This window comes from Bombina bombina, chromosome 2, assembly GCF_027579735.1.
Source record: "Bombina bombina isolate aBomBom1 chromosome 2, aBomBom1.pri, whole genome shotgun sequence".
Lineage (NCBI taxonomy): Eukaryota > Metazoa > Chordata > Amphibia > Anura > Bombinatoridae > Bombina > Bombina bombina.
Window position 1 is genome coordinate 537318400 of NC_069500.1, and position 13726 is coordinate 537332125.

The window sequence follows — 13726 nt, forward strand, 5'->3', positions numbered from 1 at the left end:
ATTCTTACTGGTTTGTATATAGTCATGCATTGAGCTAGATATACTGATAGCATCCGCTTTGTATCGTTGTGATCCTGTTTTCAGCTTTTGTCTTTGCCAGGCATTGCACAGCGGACCGCCGAGTTGCGTACTGTCTACCATGGCAACCAATGACGTGAAGTTGCACCACGTGGTTGCCGGGACTTCCTTTATAACGCTAGCGGCGCCGTGGGTGGGGGATATTCGGTCTATTTAAGTTGGTAAGTTATGTTTGTTTTGTATATGTTGGTTTGAAGATGGGGGAAACCCCGAAAAATTAACACCTTATTAAAGAAATTTTCTTCAATTAAAAACCCGGTTAGTACCTTTCTTTTTTGACTGTTTGTATTGTATTTTTAAACTGCACCCGAGCAGAAATATACTTGCTTATAAGTTACTGAGAATGCTGCACCACCATTGATTATTATATATATATACCATAAAAGAAAAGTTCAAAAGGCCGCACATATATTAATTTACACTGTCCCAAAAGAGAACACACACCATATCCTCTGCAGTCCCTTATATGGATCCCAATATCTAATAAACGTAAAGGTGAGATGAAATACCTGTAGAATGGGATACTCGGCAACCAAGCAACAAAAGTCTTACTGACACAATGGAAATGTGGCAGTGGGACCTTTCAGAGCAGCCCGTGCCCAACGCAGCATACAGCCATGCCCATTCACCACTCTTAAAGTGTCTCCAGGTAAGTCGTTGCACATGGGTTTCCTCACTCGTAGAAAGCTGCTACCGCTATTGGCGGTGTCCTGCTCCAGTATGAAGAAGGTGTATCCTAACACCCAAACAGCAGCCGCTCGTAGCAGCGTTCTATTGCAATACGGAGTATGGAAGGGTTTGTCAAACACCTGATTGTCAGCAAATAGAATAGGACCTGCACCGGGACAAAGCTGAAAGTGAATAGATATTGAGCTTCCCTTCGCCTTAAGTCTTTCTGGTCATAAGATAAAGGTGAAAATACAGGGTGTCCATGTTTTTATCAGTTGATTACAATGATAGTTTTTTGTTTTTACTTCGCCTTTGGACGCCCTGTCTTTTCACCTTTATAAATAGTTTACAAACTATATAATAGCTAAGCATATCATTTTTCAATTATTTAAAATGAAATATGAATTATTTTAATGTAACAAGAGGCATTTAAAACCACTGCCAGTCTTGTCATTCTGAGGCACAAAGCAAGGGGAACTTTGCTGTAACATACTGCTCATCCATCTATATCATCATGACTATGATCCGTTTTCAGCAGAGGGACTTCCCAGAGGAATATGTCTGATAAATTATAAATAGAGAAAAAAGGAGCATATTATCAAATTAGGTATGTTACATATAACAATATAAATTGGCAACATTCAGTAACTCATTAGAGTATGCTGTCCTACTGAGTATTTCTTAAACTTACAAACACCTCTAAAACAATATTTAAAACACACACACACATATTTCTAGTGAATACATTTATATATATATATATATATATATATATATATATATATATATATATATAAAAATATTCACTGGAAATATGTATGACACATTCTTATCAGAAATATGAATATATGGAAACCTAGTTAATTCCCTAGTTGCCTTTAAAAAAAATTTTTTTTTTTTTAAAGAACAGTGGGACTAGTGTATACCAGTTCAAATATATGGAGACATCTGAGGGGCAGGGCTTTATTTCAATGGGTGTGGTCAGGGGCGGGGGCCAGGTACCATCTTCAAAATTCACCATCCGCTACTGTAACCATGTAGTTTTACTTGATGTAATCTGGCTCAAAAACCAAGTGCAATGAATATAAAAGAACAATAGACTAATTGATACTTGAAGATTAATGCTAAACCATGGTTATAGCATATAGAATGGGACAGAACAGGTGCAATTCACCTTGTGCTACAGACTCTCACAATAACTACAAGAAAAAGAAAGTATAAGGTGAACAATTTAACTCCTGTAAACTTGACTTTTACTAGTACTTTTACTTTCAAATATTTTAGGCAATAGGCCCATAAGTGTTATAGTATTTTAAGTGACAGTGGACCAAGTTGCTTAGGTAGGGATGCTTTTATAACTATCCACTAGAATTGGGTTAGTCCCTGGATGTGACTCTAGGCAAAAGCTGATGGAGTTTGTAGATAAAACAGATACTATGGGGTATATTTATCAAGTGCCGGGCGGACATGATTCGACAGTGCTGTCCAGGGCCTTCTTTAACACGGGGCAAAAGGGGCAGCTGCCCAGGGCCCAGTCTTTGTTGAGGGGCCCAAGAGTCTAAAAAACAAACAAAAAAAAAACTTTTTTTTGTTGGTTCATGCCAGTCAGTCCTAATACTGTCACAGTCAAAAGTTCTCTGCTTATTTTTATTTGTGGGAAACTGTGACAGACCGTGCTGGGATCATGTGACATGCCAAGCTAGTGCCATGTGCTGTTTTAGATGTGCACTGTGCAGCACTGAATGCTAAGCCCTAACTTAGCATTCAGCCAATCTCACTGCATCAGAAAAAGTCCTGCTGGGGTTACCACTGTTACCAGGTAACTGCTCTGGTGGTGGGCATTGTTTCTGGGTAGGGCTGACTGTAGGCGCATGCAGCAGAAAGCTGGAGCGGCAGGCACATGAGGATTTGAGCATCTGTTCTGCTCTCTTCAGTCTTGAGGCTGTGTGACTCGTCTCACACTGCATCCATGCAGCCTTGGACAGACAGCATCCAGTCTGCTGTGGCCTTAAGATCAACTAACTGAAGTTTGTTAGGGGAACAGTGCTTTGTAGAAAGGTGTCAGTGGGAAGAATAAGTGTGTGCACATACGCCCCTCCCCCATGCAGCATCGTCTAGTGCAGGGTGAGAGGGATCTTGTTCCTAGCAAAGACGTGACATGTGCTGCTGTGGCTGATGTATAGTGTCATGCTGATACTTCACACATTAAGTTAAGGTTTATTTCTACAGTTTTTATTTCTCACTGTCTCAGATTTTACAGCTTCCAATAGTAGTTCTGCTGTTCCAGTCAGTAAACTTATATTTGTCTGCACCTCCATGCTTCTTTCTCAGTCTTTACCTTGCTTTGCTCCTGTTGGCTGCCCTAAATCTCTCTAACCAGCTAACTTCACACCAGAATCACATTCAAAAGCATATTAAATTAATTCACAGTGTTTAAATATTTATTTACTTATTAGTACTGCTTAGGTCCAGTTTCACATATTGCAATTTATTTCATTTTTTTAAATGATTAGCCCAGCAGTGGATGATCCACTGCTGGGATAATCATTTAAAAAAAAAATAATAACATAAATTGATTTAGTTTTTTTGGGGGGATGTTGGGGTGGAGAGCAAAATTGCATGGGGGGGGGGGGCAAGAAAATGTTTGCCCAGGGTCCAGTCAGTATTAAAGATGGTCCTGGTGCTGTCGGCATTTAACATTGCACAAGCATTTCTTTTGAAATAAACATAAAAGGTGGCAGACAAGTTAAGGAGCAGCGGTCTTACGGCGAGCCAGAAACTTCGGGCGTAGACAGCAACATACGCTGCTTGTTAAATCTACCCCTTTATGTAATACTCATGAGTGGGTTTTAGGCCCTGGGAGCCTCATGTGCAGAGTTGTTTGACTATGGTGAAGAGTAGAATGAGCTCTAAAATGGGCCAGGGAGTATAATTACTAATGGGAACATGCAACAAGCACAGTTTTTACACAAAAGCATGGTATTTTACAGCAAAAACAAAGAGAAATACTGAGTATATTGGAAAGGTTTCTTTTGATATGCATAGTTAAACATATTTTATTACAATCTCAAGGATTGTCATGTCCCTTTACTTAGAGGGCTGGCGTGTGTAGTTCTAAGGAAATGTTCTGGGAATTTCTAACCATTGGACAGTTTACTGCTCCAAACATTCAATTAAGAGTAAGCTGAAATGTGATAGTATCCAAGATCATATAAGCTTTGGTGTCCACACAAATATTTCCAAGGAGGGGCAGAGAATTAAAATGCCCCAAACATAATATTATTAGTCATAACTTCTGCAGCAGGAGTTGCTTTACCACCTGGACCATGTTTTCCGTTACACATGCTGCAGAGAAACAAAGGGATATGGCTGCTGCTCTAGTCACATGCTGCAGTATGTGTAACTAACTTCTGTAGAGAAAGATATGATGGCAACCATAAGCAGGAGAGAGTTGCTTGTTGTAGATGAGCAGCACATCATTCTCATCAAATAGTGACGCAAGTAGTTGTGCACATAGAGAGCACTGAGCCCATTAGCACAGTCTCATATTTACATAGAGAGCACTCAGCCCATTAGCAAAGTTTCACATTCACATAGAGAGCACTCAGTCCATTAGCAAAGTTTCACATTCCCATAGAGAGCACTCAGCCCAGTAGCACAGTCTCATATTCACATAGAGAGCACTCAGCCCAGTAGCACATTCTCACATTCACATAGAAAGTACTTAGCCCAGTAGCACATTCTCACATTCACATAGAGAGCACTTAGCCCAGTAGCACATTCTCACATTCACATAAAGAGCACTTAGCCCAGTAGCACATTCTCACATTCACATAGAGAGCACTTAGCCCAGTAGCACATTCTCACATTCACATAGAGTTCACTAGCCCAGTAGCACAGTCTCACATTCACATAGAGATCACTTAGCCCATTAGCAAAGTCTCACATTCACATAGAGATCACTTAGCCCAGTAGCACAGTCTCATATTTACATAGAGAGCACTCAGCCCATTAACATAGTATCACCTTCATATAGAGAGCACTCAGCCTATTAACCAAGGTCTCACATTCACATAGAGAACACTCAGCCCATTAACAAAGTCTCACATTCACATAGATAGCACTCAGCCCATTAGCACAGTCTCACCATCATATAGAGAGCACTCAGCCCATTAGCAAAGTCTCACATTCACATAGAGAGTACTCAGCACAGTAGCACAGTCTCACCTTCATATAGAGAGCACTCAGCCCATATAGAGAGCACTCAGCCCATTAGCAAAGTCTCACATTCACATAGAGAGCACTTAGCCCAGTAGCACAGTCTTATATTTACATCGAGAGCTCTCAGTCCATTAGCATAGTCTCACATTCACATAGAGAGCACTCAGCACATAAGCACAGTCTTGCATACATATAAAGAGTTTTCAACCCATTAGCCTAATCTCATCCTCATAAAGAGAGCACTCAGCCCATTAGAACAGTCTCAAATTCATATGGAGAGCACTAAGCCAAGTAGCACAGTTTTATCCTAATATAGAGAACATTCAACCAATTAGCACAGTCTCACCTTCACAGTGAGAGCATTCATCACATTAGCACAGTCTCAACTTCAAAGTGAGAGCACTCATCACATTAGCACAGTCTCACCTTAACAGTGAGAGCACTCATTACATTAGCACAGTCTCACCTTCACAGTGAGAGCACTCATCACATTAGCACAGTATCGCCTTCAAAGTGAGAGCACTCATCACATTTAGCACAGTCTCACCTTCACAGTGAGAGCACTCATCATATTAGCACAATCTCACCTTCAAAGTGAGAACACTCATCACATTAGCACAGTCCCACCTTCAAAGTTAGAGCACTCATCATATTAGCACAGTCTAACGTTCACACAGAAAGTGCTCTGCTCATTAGAACAGTCTCATCTTCCAAGAGAGACCTCTCATCACATTACCATGATCACAGAGAGAACACTCATCATATTAGCACAGTTTTAATCAGCTCATTAGCACAACCTCACCTTCACAGAGAGGGCACTTATCACATTACCGCACCTTCATAGAGAGTACTCTTGACATTAGCATAGTCTCACCTTCACACAGAGAGCAATCATCATATTAGCATAGTTTCACCTTCAAAGAGAGCATTTATCACATTAACATAGTCTCACCTTAACAGAGAGTGGACTCATCACATTAGCATAGTCTCACCTTCACAGATACTAACCCGACGAGTGCAAAAAGCCAATCTTAGAATATTGTACTCCCCCATAGAAGTCAATAGAGAAAAATAGTGGGTGAAAAACTAACACCAAATTCACACGCAAACACGATCCCGTATTCTCAAGTGTGTTAACCCAACATGAAAATATGAATATTTCACATTCCAATGTTCTTCACATAGCAAAATATGTTCTATTTTTTCACAAATACATATTTCTCTCTCTATCTTTATATATTATGGGGTTTTTTAGTTAAAATATGTCGGGTTGTAGTTTTGGAGACTTTCTCTTCCAGGTTGATTAATAACATTTCCAGTTGAATTGAACTTCTTAATTATTACCTTGATGGTGAAATGGGCATTTTCAATACTTTTGCTATTTTCTTAATGCCACTCCCATTTTGTGCAGCTCAACATCCTTTCGCCACACATAACATCTATATTCCTTGGTCTTACCCATTGTGATGAATGACTAATTTGGCCTATGTGTTACCTCATATTTATACACCAGTGAAACAGGAAGTCATGGTTGAACAATTTCCTGTTCCTTGTCACCCAGGTGTACTAAAAAAATTTACAATATCAATGTGAATATACTTCAAATATACTGTATGTTTCTCATGTGAATTCATGGGGGTGCCAATAATTGTGCCACACATATATTTAACAAAATATTTTTTTTTTGGATAAACCTGTATTGTGTTTGCAATTGTTTGATATCCATGAGAGCAGAGTATTTTTGTGTATTCTTTGAACAAAAGATCAATAGGTTAAACAATAAAGAAGATTTTTCACAGCCATCTTTGTTCATATTTACAAAGGGTGCCAATATTAGTATATCTATTTATAAATACTTAGAACATATTCTGCTATGTGCAGAGCATAGGAATGTGAAATATTTACTGTAAATACATACTTGCACCTTTATTAAAAATAAATATATTGTATTAATATGTTTTTCCATGTTTTCATCTACTTAACTGCAAAGGGCTCCAATGCACTTCTATATATGTCTATATATGTGTACATATATATTTTTGTGTATATATGTCTATAAATACATATATACACATATAAATACATAAATACATAAATACATATGTACACATATATAAACAAATATAAACATACATATATATCTTTAGAGATGTATATGTATGTATCTCTATGTTAAAGGGACATTAAACACTATTAGATGGTAATATAAAATGATAAATCATTTATATATATATATATATATATATATATATATATATATAACTCTGCAATATACTTTCATTATTTATTGTGTCCACTTTTCCTGTAATTCCATTTTGAAATCGTGAGCTTTTCAGTTCCTGTAAGAAATGGAAATGCAGAGCACTTATATTCTACCCAGCCATTGGCTACACACTTTAGTGACCTATTTATAACTGTCCCTAATTGGCCACAGCATAGAAAGTAACCTAAGTTAGAACATGGCAACTACCATTATTTTATAGACACTATGTGCTCCATTAATAAAGCAGCTGATGCTGCTTTGGAGTCCTATCGTTTCATAAGACCGCTGCTCCTTAAGATGTCTGCCACCTTTTAATGTAGATTACTGTATTTGAAAACATAACATTCTGTTGTATTGAACTTACAAGCATTAAAGTTATTTGAAAAAAATTATCTTTTGTTTGCCACTTAAAAGCATTCAAGCTACCTAGCAACCTCTGCTCTCTTTGTAAGTGAATACAAAGAACATTTTTTTGTGGCTTTGTTGAAACTGACTCCAAAGGAAAATACAAAAGATAATTATAAAACTAGCAAACTCTACAACACATAGCTATGCGTTTTAGACATATAGGGCCAGATTAGTGGCACTCTATTTAGCGCTTTTGCTTGTGCGTAAACTTTGCTAGAAGTAATCTTTCTGCACGCATCGGGTAGTGCACATATTATAAGTTGAAAGGAAAAAGTTGCCATGCGAGCAAAACCCGATACGCACCCACATAAAAGTCAATGGAGAGCGCAGAAGAAAAACACCAAACGCGCTAACCTGACTGGAGTTATTCATATTCCAATGTTCTTTACATACAGGATAATGTAATTTATATTGTAAATACATATTTCTATACGTATATATATATATATATATATATATATATATATATATATATATATCAGATAATGTTAATGTAAAATATATATCTATACCTATATATCAATAGGAATAGATATATAGGTCTAAGTATATACTTATATAAATAGAAATATGTATTTACAATAAAAATTACGTTATCCTGTATCTGAAGAACATTGGAATGTGAAATATGAATAGCTCCGACAGTTTTTTTTACAATATGTATAATATTTTTTAATATTTAATAAATAATATTACAGTAATGCACATTGAGGTTAGCAATTCTTCATGTGCGCTAATCAAACACTGCGTTAGACCTAAATCTCCATACACATAGAAGACAATATACTTTTTATTATTAAATATATATATATATATATATATATATATATATATATGATAATGTTAATGTAAAATAGATATCTATACCTATATATATACTGGTAAAGGTATATACAGGGATATATAGAAATATGTTTTAAAATAAAAATTACATTGCAAAGTTTTTCAAGTAAACATAAATAGTAACTTTAATCATTTTATGGGGAAAGAAATTTTGAGCTTAATGTCCCTTTAAGTGGGAGCATAATTAATATTAAAAATATTAATAATAAATATTAAACATTATCAAACATACTGTAAAAATCAAATTTTTACAGTATGTATAATAATTTTTAATAATTATTAATATTTTTTAATATTTCAATAATCCACATTGATGTTAGCATTAGCAATTATTCATGTGCGCTAATCCAACACCACATTAGACCTAAATTGAAAAAACGCGTGTGAAACGCATGTTATACATTCCTATGTTCTTCACATAGAAGATACTCTACTTTTTATATTTAAATATATATATATATATATATATATATATGATAATGTAAATGTAAAAAAGATATCTATACCTATATATCTATAGGAATAGATATTCAGGTGTAGGTATATACAGATATATAGAGAAATATGTATTTACAATAACAATTACATAATCCTGTATGTGAAGAACATTGGAATGTGAAATATGTACCATAAATATACAGTTTAATACATAAATACATATGTACTTACATATACACTTATAGATTTGCATACATACACATATTTAGATATGTATATGTATGTATATATACAATATAGCCCTTTGTAGTCAAATAACTTTTTTTAAACATTTATGTGAAATTTCTTTATAAGATAGTGTTTATATAAGTGTGACTGTAATTTAGAATGTATTTATGTTGTGTTTAGTGCAACTTTGTTTTAATTCACTACTCTTTACACAAGGGTTTAAGTTGTGCTAATCAGACTAGCATAAAATGTGATTGTGCTTTCGGGGTTGAGTTTACTTTCAACTTGCAATATGCGCACTATTTCCAATGCACGTAAAAACCTGTTATAAAGTTAGCTCTAAAATATTTAAAATTAATGCATTACATAATGCCAATAATTTAAGGATATCTTAAAAACAAGCTTAAAGGGACATGAAACCCAAATCTTTCTAACATGATTCAGATAGAGAATACAATTTTAAACAACTTTCCAATTTACTTCTATTATTTCATTTGCTTCCTTCTCTTGCAATCCTTTGCTGAAAGATTTATCTAGGCAAGCTCAGGAGCAGCAAAGAACCGATTGCCATTGGCTCTCATGTGTTAAGTTAGAAACCAGTAGTGCATTGCTTCTCCTTCAACAAATGATACCAAGAGAATGAAACAAATTAGATAATAGAAGTAAATTAGAAAGTTTTATTCTGTATCTGAATCATGAATGAACATTTTTGGGTTTCATGACCTTTTAACTGAGTTTGTATACAACTTTTGACATGAAAATAAAACCAGAAGGTTGATGGATACCATTGCATTACCTTCTGAGATGTAAACATAATTCATTTGTTGGCTAGTCTTCTAAATAACCCAGATCATTTTTCATTCCCTAACTTGTTTTATGAGTACATATTTTTACAAAGCAACAGCTTGTTACTATACATTGTAACATCACCATCACTAGACACTTTATATATGACATTCAAAGAAACTAGTGACACTGACAATAATGCATCTAATACACATGTCAACAAGTTGCATTCCTAATATAACTGGAATTATTAACTACTACAGGATTTACACAGTCATTGAATAAGTTGTCTGTAAATTATAGTCAGTTAAGTATGAAGTTACAGCGTAATATGTTCCTTATATTCTCAAGCACATAATACGAAAGCATTTGCACACAGAATAGGAGGGATATATATATATATATATATATATATATATATATATATATATAAAATGATTACCTCTCTGATTACAGTACTGTACTATATTTCTGATAGCACTATGTATACAAAGTATTAAACATAATATAAAAGTACTTTTAGGTTACATGTATAAGCTGTATTATGACATGTAAGTTTTGCTTAAATTACATAAGATGTTGTTTACACTTGGCCCTACCCCCCCTCCAAGCTGTGCCATTTTACAGATGCAAATATACAATTTTTCTGAAATCAAAACTATTCCAAAATCCATAGCTTTTACAATGCCAAGCAGTTTTTTTTATTTTTCTATTCTGTCTCTGTCTGTCTACGTACATAAAATCCCATATTATACAACAACCAGCTTTGCGGCATATATAAATGTTTACCAGGGACAAAATCAGATTTACACATCTATACACAAACACACACGCAAGCTAACTAAAATAGTAAAATGCATGCAAGAAACAATACCTCATTATTAAAAATAGTATAAGTAATGTAATATTACATCTGTGACATTTTCATTCACAAATCACTTCATTTGTTTTTAAACTCACTGAATTTAGAATCTCTTAATTTGATCTAAAATTGGATTATCAACATTTATCAACATTTTTAACTTAATTGTAAAAATATCTCTGTGGGGAATATTAGTTTAAAAATAGTCAAAATATGCGCACAAAGGTGTTATCCACATTAATATCCATCTTGAAGATATCATTTTGAGGCATTTACAGATACACTTTATCCTAAAGAAACTGTAAAGTAACCACTGTTGCTAAGCAACAACTTTTATAGGAAAAGCAAACAATAATTCAAGATGAAGTAAACCATTTTGGAAAGTCCCAAATGTTTCATGAGAAAATATCACTAGTTTTGGAATTCAAAGCATTTATTCATCAACTATTAACCGTTCTTGCTGTCCCCAATGGAATACATCACCTATTAAACCAAAGCTCCTTTTCCCCAACACCAAAACTTGAGAATATTTACTTCATACAACACTGATTCAGTCATTAAAGTGCTTCTTTTGGCTGTGACTTTAATAAGTAGGCCACATAATTTAACTATTCCCTTATGTTCCAATGAAAACCACAGTTAATTATAGAACATATAATGGAACAAAACAAACAACTGAATACTGATTATTAACAGTTTTTCTAACACACTTTTATGAAACAATAATTACTATCTAATAATAAAAAATATATTTTGTCTTGTTGGGTGTTCCTCAGTAAATATTGGAAAACAGCTTGGATATTTTTTTTTTCTAAGCAAATCAATAAGTGAAATTGCCAAATCCATTAAAAAAACAAAAAAAAACAATCTAAGATGTGTTGCAATATTTCTGAGACTTGCAGTATTTTATTTGCCTCCAAGTAGGTAAACACAAGAAAATAAAAAATACAAAAAAATCTATAGGAAATAGGAATAATTGCAGTATAATATATTAGAATATTAAGTGAAAAAAAATGCATTAAAATTTTGGCTTTTTACTCTCATCGGGTTAGCGTGCAAGCAAATTTTTTTTACTTTTTAACTTGTAATGCAAGAACTACCCAATGCTTGCAAAAAAAGTTAGCGCTCAAGCGGGAGCATTAAATACTGCTCCACTTGTAATCTGACCCAATACTGGATGTTAAAAAATAGTAAGGTTGATATCTTTAAGAAAAGAATACTTAATATTTTTGAGTCATGGTAATATCTATAGAAAGAATACTAAATTCATAAATACATGCATATTAATAGCAAGAAATATCATTCTTAAGATGTGAAAGGATAAAAAATCAACCTCTGTTTGACAATTCATAAAAGCCCTTAATGGTTATATGATTACTGTGGGATGTCATATTATGGTGGAATGATAATACTTTCGCAAAATGAGGTACTATTTATATTGTATTTATCCTAGTTATAAATACTCTGGATGAGATTTGGTTGAAACATGTTGTTTATTTGAGATATATATATAAGGTTACACGATTGGTTTCGTAATTGTTTCAAATTAAACTTGTCTTTATAAAGATATAATTTGTATCATGTATACTAGTGGTTTTACATACCATGTTTTGTTATGTTTATAATATGGTATACTGCATACATTTTGAATGTATATATTTTTGTTACGTTTTCATATTTTTTTGTCTCAAAAAAAAGAAAATAAATTATAATTATAATTAAGAAAAGGGGGCAAAATTAGATAATGAAAGTATACTGTAATTTTTAAAAAACTATACATAATATAATATAATCTTAAAGTGCCTCATGTCCTTTCAAGACATAAATAGTTGAGAGAGAAGAGAGAGAGGAAATCAGAGAGAGGAGACAGAAAGAGATAGAGAGGGAGATAGAGAAGAAAGACTGGGGGCAGAGAAAGAATGAAGATGGAAAGAGAAAAGACATTTTGAGATAAAGAAACAGGAAGGTGGAGAGGCAGAAAAAAATAGAAAGGGAGTGAAAATTAGAGGAGAGGAAAAGAAGGGATTATAAAAAATAAAATAACGAGTTCATGGCTCTGTCATAGTCAATGTGAAGTGAAATACAGACCCACAGTGACAGCATTTAAAAGAATATCTCATATTCACTTAACAGTTCTAACAACGTAACTAGAGTTCCCTAGTGGCCTATATTCCTTCATCTGAAACAGGAAAGTATGTTTCCCACTCCCTTTAACACAGTACCACACGCTCTGTACATTTAAACGCTAGTGCTGCTGGTCCTGTGTAAGGCTTAAAAGTACAGATCAGTGTGTGTGGTTCCTTTAAATGATGTTGGTTTGCCAACTCTGACTGTTCTTTCTGTAGAAGCTAATGTGATAAGAAGCTGTATGAATGATATGTGCAAGTAGAAAGCTATTGCTTACCTGTTGCTGTCCTTGTATCTAGCTCTTCTGAGTGAAGCACAGGCAGTAAGTAACTTGCCCTGTTATATAGTTCCTGTTGTTCTCAGCCTCCGGGAGCACAGACAAGTCAAAAACCTAAAACAGACATATTCATTTATCTTAATCCATAGCCATAGGCAAAGCTTCACCTACAAAAGTACATGGTTAAAAAGAAAAGCGCATATATAAAGATAAAAACATGCTATTGTTTCTTTCTCATAAAAAGAATGACCAGCACTTAAAATGTCTGGCCATACGTTGTAAGACACTGCAATCTATCAAGTGGAACTCTCAACTTGCTTCCTCATTTTCTGCTCAAGTTGCAGAGACTTCCTTAACGGCTCTTTTGCCACATTACTTCCTTTTGCATTTTCTATTTACCCTATGTTATCATGAGATTACAGCATTGCTTAACATGCTAATGTGTCAAGTAGCTTTACAGTATATTTATGGCATTTAACCTTATAACACTTGCTGACAAAAGAGCATAACAATGATTAGTGTTCAT

At 34.3% G+C, this 13726-nt stretch overlaps 1 protein-coding gene across 2 annotated transcripts in view; it reads right to left on the minus strand.

Moving 5' to 3' along the window:
• The window catches only part of SYK (spleen associated tyrosine kinase), a 316009-nt gene extending 302548 nt beyond the window's left edge, over positions 1–13461 (minus strand). For both annotated transcript variants that reach the window (XM_053702388.1, XM_053702386.1), the window contains exon 1: positions 13201–13461. The gene's annotated coding sequence lies outside the window, so the exon portion shown is untranslated. The remainder of the gene's footprint in view (positions 1–13200) is intronic.
• Between the last annotated feature and the right edge of the window lie 265 nt (positions 13462–13726).